This window comes from Schistocerca nitens, chromosome 1 (genome assembly GCF_023898315.1).
Source record: "Schistocerca nitens isolate TAMUIC-IGC-003100 chromosome 1, iqSchNite1.1, whole genome shotgun sequence".
NCBI classification, from domain to species: Eukaryota; Metazoa; Arthropoda; class Insecta; order Orthoptera; family Acrididae; genus Schistocerca; species Schistocerca nitens.
Window position 1 is genome coordinate 1,019,945,561 of NC_064614.1, and position 14,558 is coordinate 1,019,960,118.

The window sequence follows — 14,558 nt, forward strand, 5'->3', positions numbered from 1 at the left end:
AAAAAAAAAAAAAAGAGTCTGAACGGCTGTGCATCATCTATAATTACCAGGAATTACGGAAGGATATTGTACTGAACACCGTCAAGCATACTTCACTGGATTTTGGCGAAAGTAAATTGACGCCAAGTTGGGTAAACCACTAGCTTGAGTAACCTAAGAAACTGGAACACTATTGGACATGAAAGAAATCCAGCAGTGACTCAAATATGTTTCGCTATCATCTAAATAGAATGTTGCATGATAGTTCGCAACACAGTGGAAATGTGGCAAGGGTCGACAGGTACTGAGGATCAACATGAGAAATTACGGTGAAACATGAAATAGCAGTTGATCAACGCTATGTGGTCAATGAACGAGGAGGAAGAAGATGATGGCCGGCCGCGATGGCCGAGCGGTTCTACGCGCTTAAGTCTGGAACCGCGCGACTGCTACGGTCGCAGGTTCGAATCCTGCCTCGGGCATGGATGTGTGTGAGGTCCTTAGGTTAGTTAGGTTTACGTAGTTCTAAGTTATAGGGGACTGATGGTCTCAGATGTTAAGTCCCATAGTGCTCAGAGCCATTTGAACCATTTTTGAAGAAGATGATGCCAAAAATTAGTCAAGTTGTAAACTATCCCAGTTCGAGTTAATTGACACTAAAATAGCGTGTTTCTTTTCTATAGAATGGTGTGAAAGATATCCGCATACAGCACTCAAATTAAATGAGATGCAACAGTGCGGCTCTGTGGCTATGTCGGTAAGCGTCTGACTGTACATTCAAAGAGTCTGTGTTCCCTCGTCAATCAGTTGTTTCTGTGGTGTCACAGCCAGACACCACACTTGCTAGGTGGTAGCTTAAATCGGCCGCGGTCCATTAGTACATGTCGGACCCGCGTGTCGCCACTGGCAGTGATCGCAGACCGAGCGCCACCACACGGCAGGTCTCGAGAGACGTACGAGTACTCGCCCCAGTTGTACGACGACGTTGCTAGCCACTACACTGACGAAGCCTTTCTCTCATTTGCCGAGAGACAGTTAGAATAGCCTTCAGCTAAGTTAATGGCTACGACCTAGCAAGGCGCCATTAACCATTTGTAACGTTGCATGTACCTCAAGATAGAGTCTCACATGTATAATCCAGAATGCTGTATACCAAAGGACAATATAAAAGTTAAGTGTTCTAGTAGCTACGTTCTTTTCTTTATCACATTCATTACGAATCCTGTTCCAGACTTAACGCCAGACGGCGTGAGTTGACCCGTGCCCTTTCGGCTACTTCACTGTGGACTGGCTGCCTTAACAGTCCACTACAGTTTCACCTATGGAATGTACATGTATATGCAGTTAAATGCAAAGCTGTACCGTGATTCGTAAGCATTGATATAATGTAACCCACCTAATAGTTGCTGGCTAGTTCACCTCAAAGAATAGAAGAAGCCCAGGACGTAGTACGGCGCTAAAGTGAACTTTTGGATGGACAACTTTAGATTAGTTAACAAGTGTCAAATAACGCACTTCTCCTAAACATTGCTCCTTTCTGAAAACTAATTCAACCTAAAAGAAAACAAGGGTTTGCCAGTTCCAAACCAAACTAAACAATGTGTGCCTTAACTAAATCTTTTATGCGTTATCATTCTTCTGACTGGAGCCCCACAAATTCCTCTCTCCTCTGCCAACCTCTTCATCTCAGAGTAGCACTTGCATCCGCAGTTATTTGCTGGATATACTCCAATATGTGCTTTCCTCTACAATTTGCACCCCCCCCCCGCCCTCCCCCATACCGCGAACGTATCATTTGAATTATTATTCTTTGATGTTCTAAGAGATGTACCACCATCCTGACCATTCTTCTTGTCAGTGTTTTCCATATATTCTTTTCCTCATCTATTCTCCGGAGGACGTCCTTATTCCTTACCATATTACTCCACATAATTTTCAGAATTATCCTGTAGTCCCACGTGTCAAATGCTTCGATTGTCTTCTGTTCCGGTTTTCAAAACGGCTCTGAGCACTATGGGACTCAACATCTTAGGTCATAAGTCCCCTAGAACTTAGAACTACTTAAACCTAACTAACCTAAGGACATCACACACACCCATGCCCGAGGCAGGATTCGAACCTGCGACCATAGCAGTCCGGCGGTTCCGGACTGCAGCGCCAGAACCGCTAGACCACCGCGGCCGGCTCCGGTTTTCCCATAGTCCATGTTTCACTAGCATACAATGTTGTACTCCAAACGTACATTCTCAGATGTTTATCCCTCAAATGAATGCCTTTGTTTGATAGTAATATACTTCTTTTGGCCAAGATTGTCCTTTCTACCAGTGACAGTCTGCTTTTTATGTCCTCATTTCCTTGTCCGTCATGGGTTATTATGCTGTTTAGGTAGCAGAAATCTTCAACTTCATGTACTTCGTGATCACTAGTACTGACTTTAGGTTTCTCACTGTTCTCACTTCTACTCCGTCTCATTCCTATTGTTTTTGTTCGATTTATTCTCAGTCCATATTCTGTACTCGTTACACTGTTCATTAAACTCAGAACATCCTATAATTCTTCTTTATTATCATTGAGGATAGTAGTACCATCAGCGAATCTTATCGTTTATATCCTTTCACTTTGAATTTTAACTCCGCTCTTCAACTTTTCTTTTATTTCCGTCATTAATTCTACGATTTATAGACTGCACAGAAGCGGCGAAACACTACATCCCTGCCTTACGTACTGTAACCGTCGTAACTGACCCTGTTGCGACCAACGAAAAACTCCCTTACAAGTGATCAGAACACGAAAATCCTAGCATCTCTGTGTCACATACTCCTGATTCAGAAAACAGCAGTACGTTCTTGTGCAGCGTTTCAAGAAAATAATCAAAATACTTTTGTATGACCACGTTATTTCTGACCTTTCTCTGTTGCACTGTAGAGCTTCTTGAAGCGTCCAGAGAAGCGAATACGGCGTGTTATCATTGTTGTGATTTAACTGCATGGCGGGATGTCTAGATTTCCAAATGATGAAAATTTCCAGTTGTGATTATTTTATGTATTCGCGACAACAGTCACAAATCAATTAAAAAAATAAATAACGTTCTGATTTACTGGAAAAATTCATCGAATACTTTTCATGGTAAAAGAAACTACTGAGAAAATGAGATTAAACACTCTCCGGCTGATAACTGTTAGTAATGTGCACCTAGAGGACACGGTGTCAACGAAACAAGTACGGCGGATCCTGCATTACCAAAACAAGGACGTTGTAGTATCTACGTTGACAGTTCTAATAAGTCATCTGAATGAAAGAAACGAATTTCACTTTTGCAAGGAGTCTAAGGTATTAACGATCGCCAAATACAAACACACAATGTGGCTGAGCTGCGTAGTACACGATGAGCCAGTTCAAGAGCATTTCTATAAATCTTAACACCAAATTACAATTAAGATTATCGATTTCCGTTGTTACAGAATCACTTTCAGATCATTAAAAACTTGTTTTGCTAGGGTAGTCCAACAGAATTTTTATTATTCTTAACAGCAAATTATAATTCAGATTATGGATTCTCATTGTTAGAATCATTTTCAGATCATGAAAAAAACCTGGTTTCACTGGTAAAACGTCTTAAGGTACATACATACACGCTTCGTCACTACAAATTCGTTATAGTTTTGTGGTGACGAAGCGTAGTACAATGCTTGATCAGTTTTCTCTGGATCATACTGCTAACATCAAGTGCAGTTCGCGGTAAAGAGCAACAAACTTTTACTGCATATAAGCTGTAGCGTAACGCATTTCTTATGTAGATATGGAGGAGACCAGCAAAGGAATGAAATCTAGACTGTATTCTAGCAACAGTCAGGCATGGTGGTCGATTCCTAATAATTTCGAAAAATTGTTCAAATTGCTCTAAGTACTATGGGACTTAAGAGCTGAGGTCATCAGTACCCTAAACTTGGAACTACTTTAACCTAACTAACCTAAGGACATCACACACATCCATGCCCGAGACAGGATTCGAATCTGCGACCGTAGCAGCCGCGTGGTTCCGGACTGAAGTGCCTAGAACCGCTCGGCCACCGCGGCCGGCCTAATGATTTCAGCGGGCATTTTGTGATACTCTGTTGTCCAAAATAGAGTAAAATCGACGAGTCGTAAAAAACAACCGAAGAAAGATACGTTGCGCCTAAAATAAACTTGTTTCTGGCAGAGCACCAACCGATATGCTGTACAGCTGATACGCTAATTTTGTACGGAGATACGGCAGACCCGCCAGGATGCCAGAATGATGAAAGCAGCCATTTTCACGTGTAAGTAGACTGCTTACCTACGCACTGGACAAAGGTAACACTGTTATCTCGTCTCGTTTAGGAACTTTTCTGATGTCCGCATTTCTTCAATGGTGGCAGAATCCCAGAAGAGGATTGAACAATCTAAATTAAGAGCCATCGTGGTATTGGAAATAAACAACAATATAGTCTTATCCTCGTCTGGTCTCTCTTATGGAACACTTTTATTCTTGCTAATAGTATCAATAATAATATGCACTGGAATATTAGCTGGATTATCGCCTTTTCCTGTGTTAAGGCGTACTCCAGGGTCTTTCATTTATCACAGAATTATTGTTTGTGAACCTTCTTTTAGTTTTCTTTATTTTTGTATCTGGGATACATGCCATTATGTTTCACGGTATTCCAGGATCATGTCGATAAATTTTGGAAATTTAAAACTTTTGTTCCAGGCTTGTAATCCCTAGTTTGAATTTTGGAAATTTAAAACTTTTGTTCCAGGCTTCTAATCCTCAGTTTGAGCGGAAAATATGTGCCACTATGTGAACTACGTAGGATTATTAGGATTTCAAATGATAGGTAGATACAGTGATTCAAAGACCATACGTACATTATTTCACGTGCGAAGCTTCAGGTGATTAAGACTGAAACGATATCTTATCGTTATTTTGGGCGACTGATACGCAAAATCGTTGTTACAGACTTGCGTGTTCCATACGATTATTCGCAAAATTGTGGTAGTGGAGTAAAGCATGATTTTTAAATAAGAAATGCTAAGAGGCAGCGGTGTCAGTATATGTGTAATGATTCGATACTTGTTTATAATCCACACTTAGGTCTGTAGAGTTCAACGGCTGCCGATTAGCTAGGACGCCGGCAAATAAAACTACTAGATCTCACGTAAGTAGTGGTTAGGTACATCAAATGGCGGAACGTTACTTTTCAGAATCAGATTACTAGTTTGTAATTAATTTAAAACTTTAGGAGAGTTAAGGATTTATCTGCTTTGAGTATCAAACGATCGGTGTTTTATGCTCAAGCTCCGGATTTCCTGCGTAAATAAAGAATAACGTTAAATCAGGAGCAAATGGAGCGTTGCATCGTCACTATAACGATATGAAAGGGGCTCCGAGGAAATTTGGCTTTACTCTGTGTTGTTCACCTGTGTCGGGTGCTGGTTAGTATGAAAGCAAGATAAACGAGATATGCTACTTCTTTGAGAAGGATGCAGAAAGATTGTGAAGAGAACCATTGAGCCATTATCACAAAGGCATCCCGACACACGGTGTCCAGTCTAAGCGAGTTCAGCGAAAATGCAAAAATGCACTTGATTATAGCGCGAAGGGGAAGAAGCAAGCTTGCAGGGAGAGGAACAACCCATATAGATGTTATGTTGTACTTACCCATAATGTGTACGTTAGGTGCACACGAACCTCGAGTGACTCTGGAATAAGTTATCCCACCATTGTTCGCATTTTGGACGCAAACAGCTTCCATTCATATCAAGCGGTATTTCACCAATAGATGTACAAGAGGAACTTGCAGATGACGCATGGAGCTATTTCGCACGGATTTTGTCTGGCATCAGAACAAAAGGTTCCTCTTGCAGAGAATGGTCTTTCCTGATGAAGCTATCTTTACAAATTCTGGAAAGCTGAATGTAAGAAATTTCCGTTACTGGGTCGCCGAGAATCCGCACTGGATAAAAACATGAGTAGTGGGTATGGACGTTTGGTGCACTGTTACTGGAGACTCGGGACTGATTCCTACTTATCGAAGAAACCTTAACGTGGTAAAAGATTGAACGGAAATCGGTAGATGTGATGTACATATACAAACAAACAAACGATTGCAATTTCAGGTAAATTGGTTCATTTATTCAAGATAAAGAGTTTCACAAACTGAACACGTGAATAACGAGGCGGTCCACCTGTGGCTCTTATACTGATGTGCTTGAATCTGTAGTCTAGGCAGTTCTGCCTTGTGCGCCGAGCAAGCAGGTAGTTGTTTACATATCCGCTCGGCCACATCGTCCCAAATGTTTGGGAGTTCATTGCTTCAGTGGCGTTTGTGCTTTTGTGTGTGTGATTTCGACGTTGTCTCGTCTCGTCCTTCCTTCGGCGTGTGTCTGACAGCGGCCTAGTCTGCTCCTTTTTGTTTCTCACGACGTCCAGGAGCTTTCCACGTTTTCGTTTGACAAGTCGACACGTAATGTGCAGAGGTTCTTTATAAAATCATGACTGGATAGTTGATACTTTCCATGTCACTTCGGACCAAGAACATACCGCCTACTTTGATACTGAGAATTATCTGTTCTTTGCGAAATTCGTAGATCCCCTACAAGTAGACATGTCCTTATTCAAGCGTGGTACTCAGATTTGCTTCCGGTATATATATGGTTCGGTCACTATAATGCTGCTTGCGGACATTGAATATTCGAAAGTCCTAGTATTCTGCCTTCTTCCGTAGGTAGAGGGTATGTAATGAAATTTTGGCGCAATATTGTGTTTGGAACACGTGAGGCAATACTGACCCTACGACTTAACTTAGAAGAAAGGTTAAGGAAAGGCAAACCTACGTTTCTACAATTTGTAGACTTAGAGAAAGCTTTTGACAATGTTGACTGGAATACTCTCTTTCAAATTCTGAAGGTGGCAGGGGTAAAATACAGGGAGCGAAAGGCTATTTACAATTTGTGCAGAAAGCAGATGGCAGTTATAAGAGTCGAGGGACATGAAAGGGAAGCAGTGGTTGGGAAGGGAATGAGACAGGGTTGTAGCCTCTCCCCGATGCTATTCAATCTGTATATTGAGCAAGCAGTAAAGGAAACAAAACAAAAGTTTGGAGTAGGTATTAAAATCCATGGAGAAGAAATAAAAACTTTGAGGTTCGCCGATGACATTGTGATTCTGTCATAGACAGCAAAGGACTTGGAAGAGCAGTTGAACGCAATGGACAGTGTCTTGAAAGGAGGGTATAATATGAACATCAACAAAAGCAAAATGAGGATAATGGAATGTGGTCGAATTAAGTCGGGTGATGCTGAGGGAATTAGTAGGAAATGAGACACTTAAAGTAGTAAAGAAGTTTTGCTATCTGGGGAGCAAAATAATTGATGACGGTCGAAGTAGAGAGAATATAAAATGTAGACTGGCAATGGCAAGGAAAGCGTTTCTGAAGAAGAGAAACTTGTTAACATCGAGTATTGATTTAAGTGTCAGGAGGTCGTTTCTGAAAGTATTTGTATGGAGTGTAGCCATGTATGGAAGTGAAACATGGACGATAAATAGTTTAGACAAAAAGAGAATAGAAGCTTTCGAAATGTGGTGCTACAGAAGAACGCTGAAGATTAGATGGGTAGATCACATAACTAATGAGGAGGTATTGAATAGAATTGGGGAGAAGAGGAGTTTGTGGTACAACTTGACTAGAAGAAGGGACCGGTTGGTAGGACATGTGTTGAGGCACCAAGGGATCACCAATTTAGTACTGGAGGGCAGTGTGGAGGATAAAAATCGTAGAGGGAGACCAAGAGATGAATACACTAAGCAGATTCAGAAGGATGTAGGTTGCAGTAGGTACTGGGAGATGAAGAAGCTTGCACAGGAGAGAGTAGCATGGAGAGCTGCATCAAACCAGTCTCACGATTGAAGACAACAGCAACAACAACATTGTGGCTGAGAGGCATTCGCCGTGAACTTTGGTCAGATCAAGAAAAAATACAATATTATAGTGGCATACGTTCAGTGAGATGCAAATCAAAAAGAACACTCCGTCTGATTTGCAAGTCTGTGGCTATTGTATCCATGTTACGTACAGCGGGCATGTGGGGACCTGTTTTCTGTGCAACGAAAGTGACCATCTCCGAATTAACTGGTAGCGGAGAGTTTTTGTTTTACGATCTTCCGTGAAACAGCGCCGCAAATTAATGATTGCTGACTTCGTCCGCTCTAGTAACGAACTTGGGGCTACATTTTCCCTCGTTTCTGGAAATCATCCGACAGTTGCGACAGTCATTGAACGTGATTTTCCGCCTTTGCAAACACAGCCTGGGCCTGTTCGTGCTACTGCTTGGAGAGCGGCGCGATTCATAATAAACGGCTCTGCACTTTCCCTGATCCATGTTTGTCTGTCAACCCTAGAAGTGGAGATCAGGGAGGCAGTACCAGGTATTTTTACCGCTGCAGCGGTTGCTTTGTGGCGCCGCCTCGGAGCGAGCGTGTGTCGGAGTCGTCTCGTTCGCAGCGTCCTCCACTGGTCCAAACTGTAATACAGCAACGCCCTCCTCCTCCTCTGCTCTTGGCAATGGAGATCGTGATTTGTCGCTTAGTGCGAATCACGTTGCGGAAGCTGTTACTTCACTGTTGCCTCCCGCTGTCTCTGAGATTCACTCTGATTGCCATCCATTAGGGAGTCGGAGTGCCATGCGGCGTGACCCTTCTCTAGAGCAGACCTCAGAACCTGGGCCGTCACAGACTGATATGGATGTGGTGCAAGATCCGCCTACATTGCCTACTGCAGAGGCTGTTACGCCTCGCAGCCTGCTTCAACAACGTCTGAAGCCGGAACGTGCCGTGGCGCTAAAAACCATCAAAGCTAAGGATTCAGTTGCGGCCGGCGCTCTCGGCTGGTCGATTGGTGGAATAGTCATGCTGCTCTGTTGTTATTTTTGTGTTTTTTTCCTTTGACTGATGGCTGAGGCGTATACTTTTGTCACACTAAATGTAAGAGAGTGGTTCCCGAGCTGGCCTAAGTTCGCTGCGTCTGTTTATGGTATGGTCCCTGTACAGATATAGTGTTCCTCCGGAAGGTTTTATGTACCAGTTTCCCTCTTCCTGGATTTCGCACTGTTTTTAATGTGGCACCAGAATTTTCGACAAGAACTGCCTTATTCTTCCACGAAGGCATTCCCATTGATGAGGTAGAGGTTCTTGAATCTGGCAGAGGATCACGTTGTAGACAGTTTGACATCACCTTGGTTCTGTTATATGGCCCGCTTGGTTCTGGTCACACTTTGGAACGTTCGTGTTTATATAAACTTGGGATTAGTTATCTTTCACGTAGGAGTCTACATCTACATCTACAGCCATACTCCGCAAGCCACCTGACGGTGTGTGGAGGAAGGTACTTTGGGTACCTCTATCGGTCCTCTCTTCTATTCCAGTCTCGTATTGTTTGTGGAAAGAAAGATTGTCGGTATGCCTTTGTGTAGGATCTAATCCATCTGAATTTATCCTCATGGTCTCTTCGAGAGATATACGTAGGAGGGAGCAATATACTGTTTGAGTCCTCGGTGAACGTATGTTCTCGGAACTTCAACAAAAGCATGTACCGAGTTACTGAGCGTCTCTCTTGCAGAGTCTTCCAATGGAGTTTATCCATCATCTCCATAATGCTTTCGCGATTACTAAATGATCCTGTAACGAAGCGCGCTGCTCTCCGTTGGATTTTCTCTATCTCTTCTGTCAACCCTATCTGGTACGGGTCCCACACCGCTGAGCGGTATTCGAGTAGTGGGCGAACTAGAGTACTGTAACGTACTTTCTTTGTTGGTCTTCTGTTGTTGGGTGGTGATTTTAACAGTGTTCTGCGTCTTGTTGATCAGTATCCCAATTTTAACTATTGTCGAGATTTAAACGAGATCATACGCTTCACGCACTTGAAAGATGTTTGGGAGTATATATACTCGACGTTGGTCAAATTTACGCATTTTACTGCGACTTCTAGTAGCAAGATTGATCTATTCTGTTTATGGGGTTGGATGCGCGATTGCATTGTTCCAGTCGGATGTATCCCTGCTAACTTTTCTGATCACTGTGCTTTTGCCACCAGTCTTCAATTTAATCGGTAAGCAGTGAAACTATTCCGTTGCCCGTGGATGTTAAATGTCCCCCACTTGGCAGATACTTCTGTCGTGATACACATTGTATAGGAGCGTAGTCTTCGATCCGCTCGGAGGTGCTCTACCGCTGTGGACTGCTGGACTGCTGTGGCTAAACTGACGCTGCGTCAAACCTTGACTACTTATTGAGCTCGTAGGGGGAGGGTTATCTGGAACTCATGAATTTTATTATTCTCTCTCGAACGACTTGGATGACGGTGCGGATCGCGCCTCCTGCGGAACGCAGATGTATGATGTGCTAGTACAAAAACAAATCTGTTGAGGGTGAAGCGGCAGGAAATGGTAGGGTTGTGGGCAAGATCGAAACAACGATCCCTAGTGGCGGAGGAATTGGCTTCGTTATACCATTTGATTCGACATGAAACTCGTCATCGTCGCTCTTGCATTACTTCTCCTACAGCAGCTGACTGCCATCAGCTAACACCGCAGGCTGACGAACTTCACGCTTTGTATCAGTACTATGTGGATCTTTACGACATGAATACACTTAGCGACATGCCCTTTAACCCGGCTATTGAGACTCTAGGTGCGTCTGAGCAGGGCACCTGATTCCCGGCCACCTTTCACCCAGATGATATACACGATCTTATTGTTACTTCTCCTTCTCACGGATCGCCATGGAATTTTGTGTACGCTTTTGGCGCCTCTTGGGCGTCCAATTTACGTCCATGTTGAAAGAGGTGATCACGGGGTCAGTTGTGCCTGCTCCATTCAAGGTGTGGAAAATTGTGTTGATGCATAAATATCCTGGTCGTAATACCGTTGATAGTTTTCGCCCTCTGAATTTTGATTATAGGTCAGTGGTGAATTTCAGGATGTCTGCCTTGTAATGTGTACTAAACAGGTGACCTAGGAACGACGGAGAGGCTTCGTCCTACCCTAGCCCTCATCGGTTCACAACCCCACATCAGGCCACAGCAGGCCACCCATCCCACCGCCGCTCCACACCGAACCCCGGGTCAGTGTGCAGTTCGGACCACAGTGGACCCCCCTCCCGCTGGCAACGTCTCAGACCAGACGAGTGTACCCCAGATGTCTGTGTGGTAGAGTAATTATGGTGTTCACATACGTGGAGACAGTGTTTGCGCAGCAATCGACGCTATAGTGTAACTGAGGCGGAATAAGGGAAACCAACCCGCATTCGCTGAGGCAGATAGCAAACCGCCTAAAAATCATCTACAGGCTAGCCGGCACACCGGACCTCGACACTAATCCGCCCGGCGGATACGTGCTGGGGACCGGCACGCCTCCTAACTCGGGAAGCAGCGCGTCAGACCGCGCGGGTAGCCGGTGGAGATGGGAGGGTGCATCTCTGCCTTGCTGGCAGCTGCTGTCGACGAGAATCAGAGTTGTCTCCATGGTTGCTCTGTCCTTATCCGGGTGGCCGAATACCGTGATGTAGTTTCGGTTGCTGCTGTTGCTTCTGTTCATTGTGACTTTTCCTTTTTGGATCTTAATAATGAAGAATCGGCTGAAGTTTAAGACATTAGCCAGGAAGAATCAATACGCAAAGTGGGACACGGAAGTACTAAGGAATGACGAGATGCACTTGAAGTTCTCTGAGGCTATACGTACAGCAATAAGGAATAGCTCAATAGGCAGTGTAATTGAAGAGGAATGGACATCTCTAATAAGGGCTATCACAGAAATTGCGAAGGGAAACATAGGTACAACGAAGATAACTGCGAAGAAACCATGGGTAACAGATGGAAGTACTACAGTTAATTGATGAAAGGATGAAGTACAAAAATGTTACGGGAAACTCAGGAATACAGAAATAAAAGTCGCTGAGGAATGAAATAAGTACGAAGTGCACGGAAGCTAAGACGAAATGGTTGCAGGAAAAATGTGAAGACATCAAAGAAGAAATGACTGTCGGAAGGACAGACAGGAAAGTCAAAATAACCTTCGGTTACATTAAAAGCAAGGATGGTAACATTAAGAGTGTCACGGTAAGTTCACTGTTAAATGCACAGGACAGAGCGGATAGGTGGAAAAAATATATTGAAATCCTCTATGAGGGGGAAAATTTGTCTGATGTGATAGAAGAAGAAACAAACTATTCACGTTCATGTGTAGAATGTATGAGTCTGGCGACGCCCCATCTGATTATCGGAGAAACATTATCCACACATTCCTAAGACGACAAGAGCTGACAAGTGCGAAATTTATCTCACAGTTGAACGGCTCATGCATCCCAGTTACTTACAAAAATAATATACAGAGGAATGAAAACGAAAATTGAGGATACGCTAGGTGACGATCAGTTTGGCTTCAGGAAAGGTAAAGACACGACAGAGGCGATTCTGACGTTGCGGTTAATAATGGAAGCAAGTCTAAAGAAAAATCAAGTCACCTTAAGGACTTGTCGACCTGGAAAAACCGTTCGACAACATAAAATGATCCAAAATGTTCGAAATTCTGAAAAATATAGGGATAAGCTATAGGCAGAGACGGGTCATATGCTATATGTACAACAAACAAGAGGGAATGATGAGAGTGAACGATCAAGAACAAAGTGCTCGTATTAAAAATAGTGTAACACAAGGATGTACTGTTCAATCTGTACATCGAGGAAATAATGATTAAAATAAAAGAAGGGTTCAAGAGTGGAATTAAAATTCAAGGTGAAAGAATATCAATGATACGAGGGCTATCCACAAAGTACATCACGTTTTGGAATTAAAAATAAATAAATGATTGGAATTTTTTTTAATTATATACAGATGAAAGCCACACTTAAATACTACTTTTCTACATAGTTGCCATTTAAATTAAGGCACTTATCGTAGCGATGGACGAGCTTGGAAATTCCTTCGTCGTAAAATTCGGTCGCCTGCGCCTTCAACCACGTGGTTACCTCTTTTGGGACAGAAAAGGTGTGAATTTTGTGGATTTCCTGGAAAGAGGCACTACAATAAACTCTCAAAGGTATTGCCAAACTCTGCACAACCTCAGAAGAGCAATACAAAACAAGCGCAGGGGAAAGTTGGGCTCAAAAATCTTGCTGATTCACGACAACGCCCGGGCCCACACGGCAAACGCCACACGTGAAGTTCTCAAATCTTTTAAGTGGGAGTTGTTTCCTCATCCGCCGTACAGTCCCGACCTGGCACCGAGCGACTTCCACTTATTCCAGCAATGAAGAAGTGGTTGGCTATGCAGCGTTTTGATGACGACGCACAGCTTCAAGAAGAGGTAACCACGTGGTTGAAGGCGTTGGCGGCCGAATTCTACGACGAAGGAATTTCCAAGCTCGTCCATCGCTACGATAAGTGCCTTAATTTAAATGGCAACTATGTAGAAAAGTATTATTCAAGTGTGGCTTTCATCTGTATATAATAAAAAAAATTTCCAATACTTTATTTATTTTTAATTCCAAAACGTAATGTACTTTGTGGATAGCTGATGAATTTGCTATTCTGAGTGAAAGTGAAGGACAATTACATGGTCCGCTGAACGGAATGGACAGTCTAATGAGTACACAGTATGGATTGAGAGTAAATCGAAGAAAGACGAAAGTAATGAGAAATAGTAGAAATGATAACAGCGAGAAACTTAACATCAGGATTCATGGTCACGAACTCGATGTAGTTAAGGACTTCTGCTACCTACGCAGTAAGATAACCAATGATGGACGGAGAACGGAGGACTTCAAATGCGGAATAGCTGTGGGACAAATGGCATTCCTGGCCAAGGGAAGTCTACTTATATCAAATATCGGCTTAATCTGAGGAAGAAATTTCTGAGAATGTACGTCTGGACTACAGCATTGTATGTTAGTGAAACATGGACTGTGAGAAAACCGGAACAGAAGCATTTGAGATGCGGTGCTACAGACGAATGTTGATAATTAGGTGGACTGATGAGGTAAGGAATGAGGAGGTTCTACACAGAATCGGAGAGGAAAAGAATATGAGGAAAACACTGTAAAGGAGAAGGGACAGGGTCATAGAACATCTGTTATGACATGACTTTCGTGGTACTACAGTGAGCTGTAGAGGGTAAAAACTGTAGAGAAAGACATATATTGGAATAAATCCAGCAAGCAATTGAGGACGTAGTTTGGAAATGCTACTCTGAGATGTATGGGTTTGCACAGGAGAAGAATTCGTGGCGTGCTGCATCAAACCATTCAGAAGACTGATGACCAAAAAACGGTATCCCACCGCTATACAAGTCTTTGACATAGAATCTATTTAGTAGAACTGTCTTATCAGTCACGCTTCCAATTGAGCCCCTGTGGGCAGCAAAGACGTGTCTGGAAACGCCCAAGACAGCGGTGTGATACCAACCTGAATGTCGCCCGCAATATGGCCACACAACCAGGACGATGGTTTGGAGTGCCATTTGTTTTCATAGGAGCCCTGTTTGCTTGTCATCCGCGGCACCCTTAG